The 12,818-nt window shown below is 36.9% G+C and overlaps 1 protein-coding gene across 1 annotated transcript in view; it reads left to right on the top strand.

Annotated features, from left to right (window-relative positions):
- The first annotated feature begins 504 nt into the window (after positions 1-504).
- The window catches only part of LOC120539529 (alpha-1A adrenergic receptor-like), a 163,773-nt gene continuing 151,459 nt past the window's right edge, over positions 505-12,818 (top strand). Inside the window, exon 1 of the mRNA XM_039769676.1 lies at positions 505-843. The gene's annotated coding sequence lies outside the window, so the exon portion shown is untranslated. The remainder of the gene's footprint in view (positions 844-12,818) is intronic.

Consider the following 12,818-nt stretch of genomic DNA (forward strand, 5'->3'; position numbering starts at 1 on the left):
TAGTTTGGTAAACAATTCTATACAAAATATCGTTCATTCTTTCATTACATTCGTTGTTGCTTCGTGATGCAGAGTTATTTCAAGGGAAACTAATATCATCGGCTGAATCGCACCTTATTTGTTTTTGGCTGCTATAAGTAAGGTTTAGAAAAGAAGAGAGAAATATGACCGCGATTTTTAGAGAACTTCTACATAGCGAATTTATTTTCAGTTACATTCTAAATTTATGCAAAAGCATTCCTCCAAAATTCGGGCGTCTCGTCCATTCGAATTGACAAATCCCTGGCCAAAAAAACCCTTCAGAATTACGTCTGGTCAGATACATTTAACATGATTGCATTGAACCGAACTGTGCAGACATGCCTGATGTAAACTTTGCCAGACTCGACCTTCCTTCACTCACGAGTCCAGCGCCCACACGTCTGGAACCCTTAGCGCAAGGATTGCAGTGGCGTGCACACGCGGTTGCATTTGCACAAAGCGAACGCGAGCGCCCACTGGAGCGCGCTCACTTATATAGTAATATTTTGAATTGAAAAGGAGATTAGGTAGGAGACTCCAGGGCGAGCGCGCGTGTTGCTGGACTGTGAGTTTACAGCTCTCCGACCCAGCAGTAGGATTCTTCTGAAAAGAGCTAACTGTGACAGTTCAATACACAAAGAACTAAAGTGGCGAACCCCTCGCGGAGTGACTCCCGCGCCCCACGCAGGAATAGCTCACCCTGTGATGCGTATGGAGACGACAGTGAGCTTTGAGCGATTCGGATAAGGGAATGAGCAACACAACAGAGATGTGCAAATGACAGAAGAGCGTCTTAGTGAAGAGCAGCATTAACTGTGCTTGGTAAGTCCTCACAGACTAGACTACCTGTTACTGGGACGTTATTTATTTTGGACTTGAGCATTTTATTTACGTCCTCTTTAAAGGGGGACTTCGCTTAAACGCGTTAGAAATACTATCTTGAAATGTGTTCACGTGTGATTAGATTTCGAGAAAGATCGTATTACTTCAGTTTTTTTTATCATGGTGATACATGTTTTGTTGATACTTTAATGCCTATTCTTTCTTTGACTGTGTATATTTCATGCTGTGCACTGTGGTTTAAAATAAAGTTTTATCTTTTTTTTTTAAGAAAGCAGAGTGCAATAAGAACCCAGGTTAGAACGCCAAAGAACAGCATAGACTTACTGACAGTTTACTACGAGACAATTTGAGTTCCTGGTGGATGCGAGCCTCTCAGTCTCCCATTACGTGCCCTTGTCCAAGAGATCACTAAAATACATGACACTTCATAGTTGCCCGTCGGCGTGCGCTTGCTTATTTATTTGCACCTCATTTTCACTTTTCCTTTTTTGTTTTGTACCTTTTTCATCACATGTGTTCGTGTTGCTTTTGGAGCGAAGATAGCACACCTGAGCGCAAATACTTGTGTATTTCTTGATCCCGCAAAGAACCTATTTGGTTTTAATCGCGATTTCTTAGTTGATGCTGCTTTGATGACCTCAAACACTCTGTCCGGGAAAATCTGGATGAGTTTCACTTGCTTGGCCATTATTGTCATACATTCGTTTCTAAAAGACACGGAACGCATTCCCAAAGTCATCGTTAAGGAGAGGCAGAGGGTGCCCGTTATTGACGAAAGACACCCCGGTTTTATATCTTAAACATGCACACCGGTTAACACGCGAAACCACGGACATGAGATTGACTTACTTCAGCCTCACTTTATCTTAGTCGGTGAATGTTTAGATTGTCTGCAGCCATCTATCTACCTGGTTAATAAGGCTTGCAGCCCTCGCTTGTGAAAGCGCAGATATCCCCTGATTTGACGAAGACAGCTTCTCTCGCGCTTACCTCAGAGAAAAATGTCCTGTTTATAAGAAACACAGGGTACGTGTCTCATTCTTTTAGGTTAACACGTTTCCATCGTGTCTCATTCCTATGTTTTTGTTTTCATTGTTGCAGATTTTGCTTTACTTTCCATTAAAGACACAGCAAATGCTTAGTTTTAGATTAGGCAGTGTCGTCTAGCGGTTTAACTGTTGGGTGACAACCCCAAGGCTCAAATGCCACTAATATAGAACTGAGCGACCCTAAGGAGTTGTTTAACTAGGTAATGCATAAGCCGCATTTGAGTAAATACACACATTCGGACTGAAGTACTTTAATGGGTGTAGTTCCATCTTTATCTCCATCTGAACCATCTCAATGTAAATACTAAGATATCCCGCAGCAGAAAAATTACAATTAGTGTCGTTGTTGCAGTAGACTCCTCCATCATTGCTATCAGATTATATATCAAAATGCAGTGGGCATTTGTCCAAGACTGTCTCATACTGTACATTCAAAGCACTGGGGAATTTTGAACAAGAAGAGGTGGTATGCACAAATTAGATCGCCATAGCTCTTTTCTTTGCAGAGATTTATCTCTTGGTTTAATGGCTGTAGGCAGTGCTTGCTTACTTCTCATTCATGGAGGGAAATCGCATTGTTCGTGTATTTTAGCCAGTTATACGCTTGAAATGAATTGCCTTGAAATAAACTGGTTAATCATAACCATTTTCAGGAAATTTGTAAAAAATATAATTCTATTTTTAGGATACAAAGACATTTTTCCTGTTGCATTCCAGGCATGATCATATTGATGTAGTGTATTTCATATGTTTATTCTAGTTTCTATATGTATAAATATTGAAAACATAACATTATGGTAGGAGTAGAATATTTATTCTGAATAAAAGAACTGTAACGATGCAGGAGACATTCAAATGCTAATTTTTTTAAATATATGTTAATTTTGCATTGTACAGTTTATACCAGTGTAGCAAGTATTGAACTTCTGGTTGAACTCATTGTTTAATTACCTTTTCTCTTTTTTATTCTGCATTCAGAAAAGTATGGTTGTATGAGATATAATTTTATATGACATTCAGAAATGTGTATTTTTAAGATACTGAAGTTTTAACTGTTTATTTCTTATAATTTCCCTTTGTAATTTACCCTTTTCCTGTGAAGTTTGATCCTATAATTACATCCTAATAATTATAATTTATGATCGACATGCTGATTAGTGATTTTAAGAAACAAAATGTAACATATATAAATACTTGCTATATTCTAAAAAAATTTTAATAAAGTCAAGCTAGACTGACACCAAAAATCTAAGTAACAAATGACAGCTACCTGTAGGAAAGTAAGAGTCCAATTAAATGCAGAAGTTGGTTGGGATGAAAGCGTATAGCCACAGTGAGTGCCAGGAATTTAACATAAAAACAATTGCAGAGGTAGTCATCATAATTACATTTAATTATATGTACTGTTTCCAAAACCAATAAATTGCAAAGCAATACACAATATAATGACTAAGGTACAGAATGTACAGAAGGAGGTGCCCCAGGAATCAAACTACACATTTTATTTTGTGCCGCAGGGGCATTTGGTTATTTTGGCTGTTTTTAAGATACTAGTTACAAGAAGCTTGAACCACACTAAGGTTTCCCAAATTTAAGTAGAACAGGGATTTAAAACTTAAATATACATTATGTGGAAATGTCAGTCTATGACAATCTACAAATTTTTATTGCTAACAAAGAATATGGAAACAGATGTTAACAGTTTTGGAATGAACAAGTAATCTCTATTCGGTTGAAGCATTTGTAACAGAAATAAATATGTAAAAATGACCTTATTTTCGGTATATAGCTCTTGATTATTTGTTATCTTTTTTTTCTTTCTTTCTACAGAAAACCTTTTCATATAACTAACCCATTTCTGCTGTCTTGAATATTGCAACTTATTCCAAACTAGACAGACCTTAAGAATTATCGGTTACACTCTACTTTTTAATGCTGTCTAGTGGTAGACTTGTATAAGTTATGTAGTGGAAATTAGTAGTCTTCTGGTTCCAAAACTTTGGCTAGTGGCCAGTATCCCTAGTGCACTGTGCACGTCTCACTATTTGGTCCCCAGTGGACATTTTTATACAAGACCAGTAATATGCCATGATTGTATCATATAATCAGTATTTACTAGGCCACATATTGAGTTATTTAAATATGTCAAGGATTAACACAAACATGAAAATACAAAGAAAATGGCTTGTTTGTGTTAAATGTCTTATTCTTTGTGGAGCCACACACTTTGCTGTGGAACTGGCATTTCGTTATGTACTATACACTAACAGAATGGGTGACTGTTACGCTCTAGCTGTTTCAGAACACACACAACATATCCTTCAGCCAGGTAATGGATGGCTGGGCACTGAGATTTATAAAGAGGAAAAATGTATTCTTCTTTCAGCAAGTTGGTCGTTTGGTCATAATCATGTGATAGTATAATCTTATATCTTATGAGTGATCAGTATAGAAGTGAGAACTAACTTCACTGTCTGAATAGCTGCACTGACTCTTCTTTCTTAGAGCTGCTAGTTGAGAACAGTGCACACTGCAGTTTGAAGTGATAGATTATTTGTGTTTTTTAGTAACAGAAGTATGAAAAAGCATCTTTCAAATTCATTAAATGTTGATTGCAGGGTTGTAAAAAGTACAAATATAATTTTCGTTATGAAGGAACAAGAGCAATGTGCTCACTTCTATATGCAAAAATCAAGGATGTCATAAACGGAAGAATGGCTGGCAGACTATGAAAGCAACTAGATCCTTTATAGGGACACTACATACCAGATCCTCAAATACAAAAGCAGTGTTATCCCTGGCCGCACACAATGTTGCTGCCAGCACCCTGCAAATCTTTAAATGAGCCAGGTACAGACGGACTACACCTTTGTTTAGACTTAGCCCTTGCCCTGCCCTGCCCTATGGTTATTTCTTTTTCTCACCAGATTTCTGCCATTTACATTTCAGTTATGCACATATACTGTATAAGGAATGTCACTTTCATATGTCAGAAGTTTTCTTTCTTTTTAATTTTCTTGCTTTATATTCATACCAGTGTGTGTTCAGACTAAAGTGTGTGTGTATATTTATTTATTTACACTGCTCAAAAAATTAGGGGAATACTTAAATCACATATCAGATCTCAATAGAATGAAATATTCAAGTGGAAAATCTTTATTGAGTAATACTGTATAATTCATTGAGAACAAAGTGATGTAACATCAATCAGTGTATACCTGAAAGACTACCTGAAAGTTTAATAAACAATTTACTGTGAAATAAAACAAGGCAAAAGAACCCCAGACCATCACACTTTCCCCCCATATTTCACAGTTTGTGTCACACACTGAGGGACCATTCTTTCACCAACTCAATGGTGTACAAACACCCTGCGTGATGAAATAAAGATTTCAAATTTGGATTCATCGGTCCATAAGACTTTCTTCCAGTCTGCAGTATTTCAAGGCCATATTTGTCCTTTAAGGAATGGCTTTCTTACTGCCACTCACCTTGTCAAACCTGCAGCACAAAATCTCCTCTTCGCAGTAGAAACTGAGACTGGCTTTTTTTAGACCACTCTTAAGCTGTGCTTCAAGCTGTTTGTGCTGTGAGGTGCCGTCACATAAGCTGGAAACCCTCAAAAACTTGTCTTCTGATTGAGTTGTGACTTTGGGTCAGCCAGATCTCTTCCTATCGGAGTTTCTTCCAGTTTCCAATTGACTTTGGATTTTGTAATACACCATACTCACTGGCACTTGGATATATTTATTTATTTATTCTTGCTGTTACTCTAAATAAAATGTCTACACTTCTAAGGGTAATAAGGCACTGTCACATTTCATTTGTTAATTGCCGTTTTCCTGTCATTACCACTGGAATTCACAACTTTCTACAGTGTAATATTGTCCAAGTAGTACTTCAGAGGGTGTAGTAACAGACAGAGGGTTTTTAAGTAATCTGTCTGCAAGGCATAATGAACTTTAATTGCTGCAGAACATCTGTAGGTTGTAACATATTAGTCGTTCCCTGAAAAAGACTAATTTATAATATTCTAATATTTCCTTTTTCAGTTTTGCTAACCTAAACTTTTTAAACCTGTAGTAGTTTACTGCTTACCTTTTCACCATTTTAGGTCATTCATTTCATTTGAACTGATCAAATTTAAACAAAAACTGGAAAAACCCAGTTGTTCTATACCTTTTGACTGGTAGCATGGCCCTTATTCTTGTAATTTTTATTTACTCTACATTGGTAAAAAAAAACAAAAAACGTTTATTCGGATGCAATACATTATAAAACATATCTTGTATATTTTGTAAACAATCCAAAAATAACTTGTTATTAAACTCCAGCCTGGCAAAGAGAGCAACATAAATAGATAGTTCCATTTAAAAGACCTTTGTAACAGCTAATAGAGTAAAAAAAAGTTAGGCACAAGGCCAGTGTGTTCACTTTAGAATTAGTTACTTTGGAATGATAATGAGCTTTTGCCAAATTCTGAAGAAAGTTTTGAACATATCTTCAAAAAGGAAGTGATTTTTCCTATTTGAGATTATAGAGAACATAATTTTCCCACTGAATTATAAAAGATGGGTTGGACTTCTTCCATCACAGCAAAGTAAGTCTTTATGTAAGTAGAGTAGTACAGGAAATTACAACTGATTTTTCATAGGATACTATTGTGTCATCTGGTGTTACTCCAGATAACACTGTTAAAGTATTAGAAGTGATTTTAGATCCAAGGCTATCTGAGAGATACACAAAATAATTACCCAAAATGGTTTAACTTTCTGACATTCCCAAAACATGTCACCTAGCGATGCAGGTGGTTGATGACATCTTTCACATGTTTGGTCTTGCCCTGTGTTGATGTTAGACAGTTTAAACAATATATATATGATTGATGAATGTTTAGTTGAATATAGCATGCTTGCCACATATTGAACTAGAATGTATTTTATGAACTATCATTCTTTAAGATCAGTAAAGTATAATAGTATATGTATTTTGTAGATGCTGCTTATCTTTTTATCCAGACTAGCCAGTGTTGCCTCAGAAACAGAAATTGCTAAAAGGTGTGGGAAACTAGGTAGAATGTTTTTAACAAAGTGTCTAATTTGTATATAAAATAAAAAAAATGTTTGCAGAGTTTAAATTTAGAGGTTAATTATTCAAAGGAACCAAATGCTTTATCAATATGGAGATCTCTAAGTGTCACAGCCCTGAGGTCTTCCAAATATTGAGCATTGTAGGAAGAATGAAAAAGGTGATTATCCTGTATTGGGGATATAGATAAAAGATTGTCTTCTTTAAAATATGTTATGCAATGATTCCATATCTTTAATAAATGTGTATTTATCTCTACCATGTATCTTGTAACAACTCAACCATGGTGCAACAAGAAGTCATACCAATGATAAACCAGGGTGTGTGAGAAACACAGGCAAAATGGAACAAAAAATCGACAGTTCTTAATTGAAAACATGTGACATTAAAATATCAGCTGAAGTGAAGCGAAAAATCACATTGGTAAATCAATCATAAATTCAGAGTTAATGTTTTGTATGAATGTACAAATATATCTACTGATACTTCTGAACACAACTTCAGTGATGTTCCTAGAGTCATTGCATGTTTCAGGACTTTCAGCATTATAATCCCCCTTCCAAATAACCCAGTCTGAGATGAACAAACCCAGGCTTGTGTTCAAATCGCAAACTAGCCACTCGGGCCTGATGGCTCTCATATCCTGAGCTACAGCCACTTTCAGACTCTCTGTGCTGCATTGGTATTGCTGCAGATAGCTCTTCTCCTCCTCTCTCCCTCAATGACAAGTGAACTAAGAGCTCTGAATAGGGATCGGGCTGCAAACCCCTGCACCCAACCTCAATTGGCAAGGGTCGTGCCCTCCAGCCACTTTACCGACATTCTCTGACCAGATCATCAAACTTAGTGAATTTCCTCTCAAATGCCTCATCCAGGAGGTTTTACCACAGTACTGTCAACTCCTGGAGCACAACCTGCTGTGTGGTATCAGAAACCAGAACTACGTCAGCAATTTGCTGCAGGAACTACAGTTGTATCTCAAGATCTACCATAAGGTATCAGTACCTTGCAGAGACCAGTATTCCAGTTATTATTGTCACGTGAGGTCCTAGCTGCTCCCTGGCTCTGACAATGTCAATGACTTGTTTTGGGAGGGGAATCTTCTTGACTTACTTCATTCCAGCATTGATGGGTTCTGAGATGGTCTTCAGGACCTGGTCATGCCTCCACCAGTGCCACCCTTCTCCCAGTGCCTTGCTGCAACAACGTAGGATGTGTTCAATTGTTCCATGCTTTGAGCAAAGTGCACAGGCTGGTGTCCCCACCTTGAGCTATTCATAGAGATTTGATCGGCTGTGAAGCACTTCATTGACCACCTGGACAAGAAACTTTTTGCTTTCCACAGCTCAGCCCAGGTCCATTTGTAACGGCCGAGGACTTATCCAGACCGGCCACTACACTACCAAGACTTATTCCTTGGATTACCTGAGGTTTCTTGCTCTAATAACAAGTCATACTCCTTACAAGTTGTCTTATTTTTTTCTCGACACAAAGAAATAATCTGAAAACAGTAAACAGATATGTAAAACCAAACACGGATATATTGTAAAATGAAAAGACAGAAAAATATTCAATAATATATATATATATAGATATATATATATATATGTGCACACAAAACACCACTATCCCAAAAACACCAGTGACTAAATATAATATGAGAAACGAATATACAAATATTTACATTAATCCTCCCTTGCCCCTAAACAATAAACAAAAGCACATAACACAAATACAAACACAGATTAGATAAATACAGCAAAATGAGGTGAAAAATGAGTCCAAAATAAAGTCTGTATAAACTGGCTGTAGTGATATTGTGCTCCTTCCTGACAACAAAATGACCTCACCGTAAAAGTGCTGGCAATGGCTGGAATGAATTTGAACCCCGGGGTTTCTTGGCTCTGGCTGTCATGATGTAGAAAAAGCAGGCAGTGGAATAAAGCAATGATCATCAGTGATGAGTTGATAAATGGATGGTTATATTGTCTTCTTTTCCTCTCGATTTGTCTCCTCTCTCTCTCTCCTTGCCTTCGCTCTTGTTTTTTTTAAATGCAAAATGTCCCTAATGTAACAGGTGGATCCAACAGGTGATTTCCATCTCAGGGCTGCAGTCTCTCTCCATTATCTTTCCCCTCTGCATTTACAGGGACAACATTTACTGATGCACATATAACGGACAGTAAACGGGATGATGAAACAAAATGCACTCGGCATACACATAGAACATACTATTATTATGTAGCCCCACTAAACATTGACCCATTTGGTCCAAGCTCACTGTCTGCTCATTACCACTGTTCTGCCGGTCCTGTCCTCCTCCATCACTGCTCTTATTTCCTTCTGTTCTATGTGCCATTTATCCTTCCTTTTGGTGATGTCAGTATGAGGGTTTGGTCTTGTCCATTTCTGGAGATGCACATCTGAGATGGAACTCCGTTAGCAAAGGTGTTATTTTACCTTTTTTTTAAACCATCATCCCAAGGTATCCAGTATTTACTGGACCTAAGGGATTTCAATTAAAATAAATGCAAATATATACAAGCATTAGTAGCCGAAAAATAGCTCAGAAAGAAATGGAAAAGACAGCTAAAGCTTCATTTAAGTTTAAACAGGCCTCAAGTTCAAGTTCAAGGAATGGCCTGCCAAAGATTGACCTTAAACATATATGCGAAAGAATAGATCTTGACACTGCAGCATTGGCTCTAGCTGAGAGCAAAAGTGGGAGCGAAACTGCAAGTGAGTAGGGCCAAGAGAACTCATTGATTCCAGAATGATCTTTGGAACTGAGCATGGCCATACTATCCCCGCTGTCAACTACCCCCCGCGAGTCAGCTGCACCAACTCCAAATGGGCTTGTTTCTCTGCCCATGTGGCACAGAGAACAACAAAACAAGTAGTCAGAGCTGAAGGTAACGATCACTGCAATAATTACTGCACTCGGGGGGACATAAAGAATATAAGGCAAGATATAAAAGACATAAACAAGACAAACGAGAAGCTGGTTCAGGACATTAAAGACTAGGAGAAACTTTTATGCAGTCGCTTTGAGGCAAACATTAAAGGCATGCTAGAATAAAAATGAGGAAAAAATACAGAAAAATGTGAGTCAGTTTGAGAATAAATTTATAGCACTTGGTGCACAGCTTGAAGATGTTAAGCAAACATTCACAGCTTATATTGAAATAGTTGAACAATTGGCATCTACTGCTGACAAAAAAGCAACAGCTGCAAATTCCGAATGCAAAGATCTTGGAGACAGACTAGCTGCACTGGAAGATGGACACAAAATATCAGAATTGAAGGTTTCTCTAAAAGCTGTGAAAGTCCCAACCCAGTGAAACTTATAGCTGAACTACTCTCTAAAATAATTGGAGAGAACTTTAAATCAGACACTGAGATATCAGCCACTTACTGCATACGTGGATTGAATGCCTCAAAACCTAGAGGCCTTATTCTGTTTCAACAAATTACAATCTAAATTAAATTAGGTGTCACTTTTCAGACTGAACAAGAGATTGTATTTGAAAATAACTGCATTTGTATTTTCCGTGATTTCTCACCTTCAACAGCTGCTAAACATGCTGCATTTTACGGCATTAAACAGTGCTCATAGAAAGCTGAAATAAGATACACCCTCTTGTATCCTGCTAAATTGAGAGTGGATATTCAAGGCAAGTTCTACATTTTTAGTTCTCTGGATGAAGCAGAAAAAGAACTAATAACATTGATCCTGACACTTTTTGAAATATGATCATGAGTCACATCGTGCCCTGGCAAGGCAAAGAAGAGTTTACCTGCAATTTGGTCCATTTTCAATGAGATTTTTTTTTTGATATTCTATTTCCTTCTCGGCTATTTTTAATTACAATTAAAATTATAATAATGTTTTTTTGGCCCCAAAGGGGACTGTTTAACATCATACACTTGGTTTATTGTATTAGGATTGTACTATCATACATTATCTGCTTCTCCATGGGTACTGTTTAACAACATTCCCGGGGTTTATTTTTTTGGGGCTGTTTAAGATTATATTGGTTTATAGTATTAGGACTGTATTGCTAATAGATATCTCTACTTTATACCTTCTACTCTGCTGCTGGGGGGTTATTTTGTTTTGGACATGTTCTGTCTCTAGGTTTGTCAGAGGACTGGGACTTCGGGAAGTGTGGTCTAGCCTCACATGGGGAGTCAAAATGAGAGGTATTGAGACAAAAGAGGGGGTGGGGCGAAGGGGGGAGAGAAATAGAACAAGCTATTTCTAATCTATCCTTTTTACCCCCACAATTGTAAGTGCCAACACAAAAATAGGCTTCATAGCAATAACTCCCGACAAAATTAGAAATTAAGGTTTAAGCTATCTTATGTAATAATATACTACCTAAATTTAAGACTACAAAATTTCAACAAAAGTTCAGAATTAATATCTCTATGACCAAGCAGTGAATTTTGTGAGCTTGAAGGTCAAAGGTCTCAATCATGAATTTAATCAGAAAGTATTCTCTCACCTAACAGGACTAAATGCCAAGATAGTATTTTTACAGGAGACCCATTTATTAAGCAAGGATCAGTTTTGGTTGCAAAGAGATTTTGTTTGTAGTATAAGATGTAGTATCTGATTCTGAAGGGTGATAAGTGGTTGTTATGGGTAATTTATGTAATTGTAAATTGATTTTGATAAATATCTATGCAACCAATGTGGATGATAGAGACTTCATACAAAACGTATTCCTAATGTGAGCACCCATAAAATTATAATTGCTGTGTTTTACATCCAGACCTGGATAGGTCTTCAGCCAAAGGGGCAATAACATGTAACACTGCAAAAACAATTACTCAGTTTGTAATTGATTATAACTTATCAGACCCTTGGAGATTTATAAATGAAAACTCAAGAGTATATTCCTTCTTCTCACCTGTACATAATTTTTTACTTAAGAATCGAATATTTCTTTATAGATAACAATTATTTACCCACGATCAAATTGTGCAAGTATAACACTATCGTTATCTCCGACCACACCCCTCTGATCATGAAGCTCAAATCAATATACCCCACATTCTACTCTTCTTCAGCTGGCATCTTAACCCCCTGTTATTAGCATCAGAGTAAATCAGTGAAATTACCAGAATAGATCAAGAACATACCAAGTTTCCAAATGAAGCACTTTATAGGAAAAGGTAGGGTTTGCAATCAGAACTCAACCTTTTGACGAAAAAAGAAAGGGAACAACTCATTTCTAAATTGTGACATCATTACTATAAACACAGAGAGAAGGTTGGTAATTCACAAGCAGGAAGTTCATAATGCAATACCAGAAATTACCAATACAGATGGAGACAAAATCATTGACTATAAAAATATGATGCACACATTTAGAGACTACTATAAGTCCCTATATTGTATTAGTTAAAAGAAGACAAGACACAATACGTTTTTCAATGCATTATAGACACCTAGATACTTTCAGTGGAGAGGAATTGGATAAACCTCTGACACTCTCAGAATTACTAAATGCTATAAACTCATTTCAGAGTGGGAAAGCAGCAGACCCTGATGTCTACCTTCCGAATTTTATAAAAAAAATCCAATTAAGTTAGCTCCCCTTTTATTTGCAACATTTATCAGAAGTCAGAGACAATAAAATTCTACTTCAGACTATTGACCAAGCATTATTTACCATCCTTCCTAAGAAAAACAAGGACTTATTACAATGTGCATTATACAGACCAATCTAACTTCTGAAAAAGATACTCTGCAAAGTTCTAGCTAGAAGGACTGAGAATGTGCCTTCTTCAATAATATCAGAAAACCAA

This window comes from Polypterus senegalus, chromosome 11 (genome assembly GCF_016835505.1).
Source record: "Polypterus senegalus isolate Bchr_013 chromosome 11, ASM1683550v1, whole genome shotgun sequence".
Classification (NCBI taxonomy): domain Eukaryota; kingdom Metazoa; phylum Chordata; class Cladistia; order Polypteriformes; family Polypteridae; genus Polypterus; species Polypterus senegalus.